Source organism: Trichosurus vulpecula, chromosome 4 (assembly GCF_011100635.1).
Source record: "Trichosurus vulpecula isolate mTriVul1 chromosome 4, mTriVul1.pri, whole genome shotgun sequence".
Taxonomy (NCBI): Eukaryota; Metazoa; Chordata; class Mammalia; order Diprotodontia; family Phalangeridae; genus Trichosurus; species Trichosurus vulpecula.
This window is the reverse complement of record NC_050576.1, coordinates 379,414,150-379,424,130: the sequence shown is the minus strand read 5'-3', so window position 1 is coordinate 379,424,130 and position 9,981 is coordinate 379,414,150. Positions and strand designations below refer to the sequence as shown.

The 9,981-nt window shown below is 38.8% G+C and overlaps 1 pseudogene; it reads left to right on the top strand.

Annotated features, from left to right (window-relative positions):
* The first annotated feature begins 6,867 nt into the window (after window positions 1–6,867).
* Window positions 6,868–8,032, top strand: LOC118847290 (annotated as a pseudogene).
* Window positions 8,033–9,981: the final 1,949 nt, after the last annotated feature.

Below are 9,981 nucleotides of genomic sequence, written 5' to 3'. Positions count from 1 at the left end.
CTCCCATCCCCACGGACCCCACTGTTTGTGTTCCCATCTCCACGGAAATAATCCTGCCCCAGCTTGTCCCACTGTTTGTGCTCCCATCTCCATGGAAATCAATTTGTGTTTTTTCCCTTTAAATAACCTGACCCTAACTCTGCTCGGGGCTGTTCGATTTGAGTCTTTACTCCTAACAGTTGCACACTTGAATAAATCCACATCAAAATTTATATCTGGTCTTGCTTGCTTTTCTCGGCACAACAATGAAGGAGCTGAGAATCTATAGTATTGGGAGATTGGAGAACTAAGAATCCAGAGAATCCAGGAGACTGTAAGGATTCTGAGAACTGCGAGGGCTTTCAGAACTGTGAGAAAGGACACAGGCAAACAGATAATTTGGATTCCTGAGTGGTTGTTTGCAGGGAGGCCTTAGCAGGGAAAAAGGGCACAGGATGACTTGGTTCCTTGCCATAATACTGTGTTATGATTTCCATGCTCCTACACTGAGGTGGGTTCACTGGTTTTTGAATATAATTACTGCTATATGGAATTGAAGTCATTGGTCTTGGGAATGGATCCTCTGGTGTCTAAATAAATGCTATATTTCCTCTGCCTTCTATCTAGGGAATTTTTCATACTTTGCAATTTCAAACCATGAAGGCATGTTCATGGTAATCCTCAAGGTCATTAATCTTGCCTTATTGATACAATATAGCATGGATACACCCAGGGCGAAGTTAGAATAATTTAACCTATCTTCCTTCCTTACATTCTATGTGATTGGAATATTTACACGAAGTAAAACTAAAATCTTGATTTATTTGCGTATTTCTTTCTCTTATTTATACAAATAATAGCAATTTGATTATTTTAAACAGTTAGATCTTCTAAAAGCATTCAGACAAAAATGTTTTTATATTGCCATTGAGATTTAGAAAATAATGCATGAATTTAATTCAGTTCAATAGAAGAGCAGATGCTATGAACAAAATACTATAAGTATAATCATTGTGTCAGACTATCTTTTTTTTTAAGTGGCAGCTACATTTGAACAATCATCCTCACTGGATCTGAGTCTATAGACAAGACAGATGTTCTGCTGACTCCAACCCTCTGGAAACTAATAGTCAGGTTAATAACTTGACCTGCCTTTTAGAAAGAAAATTGAAGCCATTCTTTCACTTAGTTTAGACAGTAACCATGAAAAGAACTTATTATAAACAATGTAATGAAGACCATATCATTTATGTCAGGGGCAAATCTCTCACTGATACATCTAAATATGAATTCAAAATTTGAGATTTTGAAAGCAAAACCTCCTTCAGTTAACCAGCTTACAGACTCATTGGTGATGGCAAAAATGAATTACTGTGACATTTCTGGGGTGGAGCCAAGATGGCGGCTGGTAAGCAGAGACTGGAGTGAGCTCCGTACCCGAGTCCCTCCAAAAACCTATAAAAAATGGCTCTGAACCAATTCTAGAATGGCAGAACCCACAGAACAGCAGAGGGAAGCAGGGCTCCAGCCCAGGACAGCCTGGATGGTCTCTGGGTAAGGTCTATCCCACACGGAGCTGGGAGCTGGTAGCTGGGAACGGAGTGGAGCAGAGCCCAGCCTGAGCAGTGTGGAACATCCAGACCAGAAGCCAGGAGGAGGGGGCCCAGCCCTAGTGCCCTGGATCAGTGAGCTGTGGCAGTTACCAGACCCCTCGACCCACAAACACCAAAGACTGCGGAGAAGTTTAGTGGGAAAAGCTGCGGGAGTAGAAGGAGTTCGCGGTTCGGCTTCCAGTCCCGGGGGCAGCGGAGGTGGGGCAGCTACAGCTGTTGTTACTTCCGGCTCCAGGCCCACCTGGTGGGAGGAATTAAGTGGCAGATCAGAGCAGGGGTGCACAGCCTGCCGAGGACATTAGCCCAGTTCTGGTTGGGGGTTGGGGAAGGAGCAGTGCTGGTGTGGCAGAGCTGACACCTCCCCCCCAAACGTGGAACAAAGAACTCTGTAGTCTACAAGCAGTCATACCCCACTGAAAAACTCAAAGGTCAAGTTAGTTGATTGGGAATATGGCTAAGCAGTGAAAACGCACCCAGATTCACTCTCAGACTTTGGATTCTTTCTTTGGTGACCAAGAAGACCAAAACATACAGCCTAAAGAAGTCAACAAAGTCATAGAGCCTACACCAAAAGCCTCCAAGAAAAACATGAACTGGTCCCAGGCCATGGAAGAGATCAAAAGGGATTTGGAAAAGCAAGTTAGAGAAGTAGAGGAAAAATTGAGAAGAGAAATGAGAAGGATGAGAGAAAACCATGAAAAACAAGTCAATGACTTGCTAAAGGAGACCCAGAAAATATTGAAAAATACACTGAAGAAAACAACACCTTAAAAATAGACTAACTCAAATGGCAAAAGAGCTCCAAAATGCCAATGAGGAGAAGAATGCCTTGAAAGGCAGAATTAGCCAAATGGAAAAGGAGGTTCAAAAGACCAATGAAGAAAATACTACTTTAAAAATTAGATTGGAGCAAGTGGAAGCTAGTGACTTTATGAGAAATCAGGATATTATAAAACAGAACCAAAGGAATGAAAACATGGAAGACAATGTGAATATCTCCTTGGAAAAACCACTGACCTGGAAAATAGATCCAGGAGAGATAATTTAAAAATTATTGGACTACCTGAAAGCCATGATAAAAAAAGAGCCTAGATACCATCTTTCAAGAAATTATCAAGGAGAATTGCCCTGATATTCTAGAGCCACAGGGCAAAATAGAAATTGAAAGAATCCGTCGATCGCCTCCTCAAATAGATTCCAAAAAGAAATCTCCTAGGAATATTGTTGCCAAATTCCAGAGCTCCCAGATCAAGGAGAAAATATTGCAAGCAGCCAGAAAGAAACAATTTGAGTACTGTGGAAACCCAATCAGAATAACCCAAGATCTGGCAGCTTCTACATTAAGAGACCGAAGGGCTTGGAATGCGATATTCTGGCGGTCAATGGAGCTAGGATTAAAACCTAGAATCACCTACCCAGCAAAATTGAGTATCATGTTCCAAGGCAAAATATGGATTTTCAATAAAATAGAGGACTTTCAAGCTTTCTCAGTGAAAAGACCAGAACTGAATAGAAAATTTGACTTTCAAACACAAGAATCAAGAGAAGAATGAAAAGGTAATCAAGAAACAGAAATTGCAAGGGACTTACTAAAGTTGAACTGTTTTGTTTACATTCCTACATGGAAAGATGATGTGTATGATTCTTGAGACCTCAGTATTAGGGTAGTTGAAGGGAATATGCATATATATGTATATACATATATATATATATGTTTATGTATATATATATATATATAAGTGAATGTGTATGTATGTATATATCTATGTGTATATGTATGTGTGTGTGTGTGTGTGTGTGTGTGTGTGTGTGTGTGTGTATATATATATATATATATATATATATATGTAAAAGAGAGAGAGTAGACACAGAGTGAGTTGAAGATGAAGGGAAGATATCTAAAAGAAATAAAATGAAATTAAGGAGTGAGAGAGCAATATACTGAGAGAGGGAGATAGGGAAAGATAGAATGGGGTAGATTATCTCACATAAATGTGGCAAGAGGAAGCAGCTCTGTGGGAGGAGGGGAGAGGGCAGGTGAGGGGGGAATGAGTGATCCTTGCTCTCATCAGATTTGGCCTGAAGAGGGAATACCATACATACTCAGTTGGGTATCTTACCCCACAGGAAAGAAGAGGGAGGAAGATAAAAAAAAATAAAAGGGGAGGGGATGATGGAGGGGAGGGCAGATGGGGGTGGAGGTAATCAAAACAAACACTTTGGAAAGGGGACAGGGTCAAGGGAGAAAATTCAATAAAGCGGGATGGGTTGGGAAGGAGCAAAATGCAGTTAGCCTTTCACAACATGAGTATTGTGGAAGGGTTATACATAATGATACACGTGTGGCCTAGGTTGAATTGCTCGACTTCTTAAGCTTCTTAAGGAGGGTGGGTGGGAAGGGAAGAGGGGAGAGAATTTGGAACTCAAAGTTTTAAAATCAGATGTTCCAAAAAAAAAAGTTTTTGCATGGAACTAAAAAATAAGATACACAGGCAATGGGGCGTAGAAATTTATCTTGCCCTACAAGAAAGAAGGGAAAAGGGGATGAGAGGGGAGGGGGTTGATAGAGGGGAGGGCTGACTGGGGAACAGGCCAACCAGAATATATGCCATCTTGCAGTGGGGGGGGGGGGTAGAAATGGGGAGAAAATTTGTAATCCAAACTGTTGTGAAAATCAATGTTGAAAACCAAATATGTTAAATAAATAAATTTAAATTAAAAAACCCGAATTACTGTATATTAAGCTTCTTTGAAGAAATTATTGACTATCTTTTTTTTTCATTGTGTTGTTTCTGGTTATTTATTTTTTTAATGATGCTTGCTGAGAGGGTTTTTTAAATATTAATGGCGTAGAGATTGTATGTGTCCAAAGATATTAAATGCAAATCCTCCATATAAAAAAGTTTCATGTAAAAGGCTATTAGAGGCTTATTCCCAGTCTAGCACTCTACTCACTACACCACCAGGATGTTTGATTTACCCATGTCATTTTCAACTATTTTTAAGTCAGTATCTCACCTTCATTTGAAAGAGAGGGAGGGAGAATCAGATCAATGAAGAGAACCAATTAGATCACCATGAAATCTAATCTATGTTAACCCCTAATTTACTGAATATTAATTATTCAACCATATTCATATTCATGGATATTTGTATTCCCACTAGTTTACTAGAGAGTATCAATTATGTCTGGGGATTGATAGACTTGTTTTTGAAACTACAAAAATTTATTCACATAGCTATTTGAAATTTTTGGTTAACTTGAAGCTACAGAGTACATTTTACATCTATTTCCAATCATTTCAAGTTTTTACCAGACCTTTTAAAATGGTATTATTTTTTCCAAAAATTTTAACTCCTGAGCAAAGACACAGGATGAGCCCCAGCCTCACATTCTTAGCAACCTAGGTAGGTTAGTCTAGGACCAGATCTTATCAACGGCAATCACCAAGAAGATGTTGACTTTCTCAGACCAATCATTATTTCCACCTACAGGCAGACTACCAAAACCTATAGTGGTTGGGTGTAGCAGAAAATAATTCCAAGGCTTTTATACTGGAAAGAGTTCTGAATATGGAATTATGAAGACTTTGGTTTAAATATTATCTTGAATACTTCTTTTATAACCCTTAATGTCTCTATGATATTTTTTCTTCTTCTTTAAAATATTAACAATATCTGCAAAATCTACTTTCCAGGGTGGGTGTGAAGGCCAAATCATACATACATACACACATATGGACATACATACATATATATTTATATGTACATACATAACACACATACATACACACATATACACATATAAACATATAAACATACTTATACACATACATGTGCATATGTATATACACACACACACACACATATGTATATATATGGAGGGAGAGAGAGTATGTGTTCTACAAAACCTAAAGCACTATATAAATGCTAGTTATTATTATTATTACTCATAGATCCCTACGCTAACTGGGATCAGGTAATACTCTTTGTCCTATTGCTGAATGTTCCAACTGAGATGAACAAATTCAAAGAATTTATTTATGGCAAGATTTATAAATGCTATAGAAATGGAATTTCCCAGAACATATGATCCTATATGAACTTCCTTGCTGAGAAGTTGAAACATCTTTTATCTGAAGTAACTCCTCCGAGCATTTGAGGAAGACAGCCATGAATCATTAGTTTCAGAGAGATTTGTGACATTGGCCTGTATAGGATTTGTCTTTCTCCTTCTTTTATGGAAGATCTTGATACAAATATTTAGCTGTGGTCCATTCTGGAGGCAAGATTTGGCTGAGTAAGGAGTGCGTTGCTCTCATTCTCCCTTACTGACTTTGAAAAACCTATAAAATACTGACCCAGGAAAAATCCTGGAACAGTGGAGCCAGCAGAAAGACAGGGTGCAGCAGTTTTTAGCTCATGAGGACAGGCAAATTAACAGGAAAGGTCCCTCTTGCTGTGGCTGAAGGGGACAAGTAAAGGGTGGGAGGCATGCTGGCAAGTTAGTGGCAAGTCTCACCTCACCAAAGCAGCAGGAGATCATCAGCCCCAGGGTGGTGGATCAGGCAAGCACCAATGCCTCTCCCCATTCCTTTGAACAGACAGGGGAACTGCCAGACACCAGTACAAAGAACCACTACTTTTTCTGCGGAAGGGGTGTCCACCAGCAGCTAAACCTACCTGTGCTGTGCTCTAATGCAGCCCATGGCTGAGGAGGTGACCTACAGTGGCCAGACCAACTCTCTCCCCACCACCCCATCCATCCTCACACATCAACCCGTGAGCTTCAGGGTAAGCCAGAGGAAATGTAGTAAAACCCCACTTGGCATCAGCACACGCCAGTCACCACCACCAGATCTAGCTTAGCACCATGTAAGCTGCAGCCTGTACAGCCTCTAGCTGCCAGAACCTGAGGCTCCCAGCACACAAAGCCAATAACTAGGCCTCTAGCCTCAAGCACAAGAAGTGTGTGATAGTGCTCCCTGTGCCCCAGAATCAGAGATCAATTTTAAAAGCCAGGAAAAAGGCAAACATCATGAGCAAGAAGGAACATAGAAAAATCAAACACAATAGATTCTTATTATGGGGACAGGGATGATTAAAACAAAATTCAGATGAGACAGCATCTGAAACCTCAAATGGGAATATGAACTGGTCTCAAGCCCCAAAAACCTTCTTGGAAGAGCTCAAGATGGATTTTAAAAGTCAATTTAGAGAACAATTGAACAATTCCTTTAAAATACGATTGACACTTCTTCCTTCTCCCAAACACATGAGGGCCCAGTTCAGGCAGCTCTTGGAATATTTTGGAGGCCTCATAGAACAGTTTACACCACCATGGGAAGCTCGTGCAAATGGTCCAAGAATTGTTCAAGTTATAGTGACACGTTTACCTTCACATCTCTTTTCAAGAACTGACTGGTGCCAGTTATGGTCCACTATTCTACCAATATGGGAAAATAAGGAATATGGATCTACTCGAAGTATTGTTCTTTGCATTGGGAAAATTCTTCCTTTGGAACCTTGTCCAAGGCCTAACTTTGAGTTGTTCCAACATATGAACTCCTTAGACTATGATCAACATGGATCCCCTCCGACCCCCACAGTTCCATCATTTGCTGTTATCCTATGCATGGCAAATGATGAAGTCAGCTGTGCCAAATTTAGAAATTATATATGGAAAAATTAGGAGGACAAAACTGAAAGTTTCAATCCAATGCTTCCACCTTTAATTCCTGTTTCAAGACCAAGAAAGGAAATAAATGATCTTGCTGTTACTGAAGCAACGATTAAAGAAATAGCTGCCCTTGAAGATGGCCTATTCATTCTTTGTTCCCAGATTGCTGCAATTGTTGGAATGCAAGAAGCAGAAAACAGGTCTACTTTTGATTCCTTAAAATCGTATGATATGCCTGATAATTTGGAATCACTACCATTAATGACTTCTTCGCCTTCTCCTGTACGAGAATGTTTTTCAACTTTGGTGTTTCATCCCCTGGCCCCCCACCTCTTCCACATCCTCCAACAGGATCTAATATCAGTGATTCTGGCAGTTCAAGACTTATAAAAGAGCACCATGTTGCAAATAAGACCACCTCTAGCAAATATGCAGAAAACCAGAGAACTAAAGATGTTCCCAGCATAATGGATATTCTGAAGAATATGGATAAAGTCAAAGCTGTGTGCTATTGAAGGGTCAGTCAGCTGGAGGAAGACCTTTTCATAAGACAAGAAGACAAAGTGCACATTGGGATCCAGTGTCTATAATTTCTCACTCCCTCAAGCAAAAATTTGCATTCCAGGAAGATGATTCCTTTGAAAAAGAAAGTATTTCTTGGGACTCTTCATTTTCTAGTCCAGAAATTCCAGAGTTTAGACAACATATATTGCAGCAGAATGGACAATGTACCCAAGAAGAAATGAACAAAGTATCATGAAGATGTCATTATTAAAAGCTTTATTTCTCTAGTTAAGAATGAGTCAAACTTGAAGAAAAATTCAGGTGTCTCATAATGTGTTAAATAGTGGCAGGACCACTTTTTAAAGCAACTAAATAAAATGTATGTGCTGAGATACATTAACATATAACTGAAAAACTCACATGCCTACCTATGTGACCTCTTACAGATTTCCCAACAGTCAAACTTCTAAATGAAATGTGTGTAGGTTTTATGTGCATATGCAGTTGTGTCTTGAGAACAAATATTAGGTGATCTAATATTTCTCTTAATAGAAGGCCTAGAGTGTTGCCATGAGAGAAGCCATTATAGTATGTAAGTGAAACCTTAGACTGCAGCATAATATTGGAAAGCCTTTTACTCAGCAAGGTGCTAAGGAATCAGAACTCTTCTTCCAGTTTATGAAAGCTGCTCTGCCAGTATCGTGGGTAGCCTTCCTAATTTACTTCATTAATTCAGGTAGGTGGCCTTGTGCCTTTTCTTCAAGTTGTAGCAATCTCAGTTAGCTTTCAATTTTCAAAAATTTGATGATCTTTAAAGACTGTAAGATTATAGTTTCTTTATTCAAACAGCTGTAGGTCGACTCACTAAATAGTTGTACTTTGATACTTATACAATTGTTCTTGTCATGTTCTTATGTTCACAGTTTGTTTTTTGCCCTTAAATGTGATTTTACTGAAATACTACAAGTATAAATTTTTGGGGAATCTTTTGCTTCTTAAACATTGCATAAGCTTGTTAAATAAATGTATATGTATCATGAAAAAAGTACAATTGACAAAATGGAAAAAAGTACACTGAAGAAAACAGGTCCTTAAAAAGTAGAATTGGACAAATGGGAAAGGATTTACAAAAGCTAACTGAAGAAAACAATTCATTAAAATTTAGAATTGGGCAAGTGGAAGCTAATGACTCTATGAGACATCAAGAATCAGTCAAACAAAATAGAAAGAATGAAAAAATAGAAGAAAACATAAAATATCTCATTGGAAAAATAACTGACCTGAGAAATAGATCCAAAAGAGATAATTTAAGAATTAATGGTCTACCTGAAAGCCATGATATAAACAAGAACCTGGACAGCATTTTCCAAGAAATCCACAAGGAAAACACCCCAAGGTCCTACAACCATAGATCAACTGTTAATAGAGATCCCAGGTTGAAAATGCCAAGGAAGATGGTAGCCAAATTCGAGAATTATCAGTTCAAGGAGAAAATACCACAGCCAAAAAGAAACAATTCACATTTGATAGAACTATAGTCAGGATCACACAGGCAAGCTTCTACATTAAAAGATTGGGGGCCTTGGAAAATGATATCCCATAAGGCAAAGGAGCTCGAGTTGCAACCAGGAATCAAATACCCAGCAAAATCAGGCATAATCTTTCAGGCAAGGAGATGGACATTCAGTGAAACAGGGGACTTCCAGAGCTTCCTGATGAAAAGTCCAGAGCTCAACAAAAAATTTGACCTTCAAATAAAAGACTCAAAAGAGTCATAAAAGGTAAGCAGAAAAGAAAAAAAAAAGCATGTTTTTCAATAAGGGCAAGCTGTTTACATGCCTACATGGGAAGATGATACTTGTGACTCTTGAGAATTGTATCTTTATTAAGACATTTAAGAGGGATATACATGTATACAGTGTATACATGGGTATAAATTAACTGATGTGATGATAAAAACCTAATTAAGGGATGAAAAGGAATTGTGATTGGAGAAAGAGGAAAGGAGGAGGCAGAAAAGGGTAAATTACATCACATGAAGAGGTACAAAAACATATTAAAGTACAGGGAAAGAAGGGAAGGAGATAAACATTGTTTGAAGTTTACTCTCATTGAATTTGGTTCAAGGAAGAAATACCATATTCAGTTAGCTATAGAAATCTAATTGTCCTTACAGGCAGTAGGAAGTGAAAGGGGAAGAAAAGG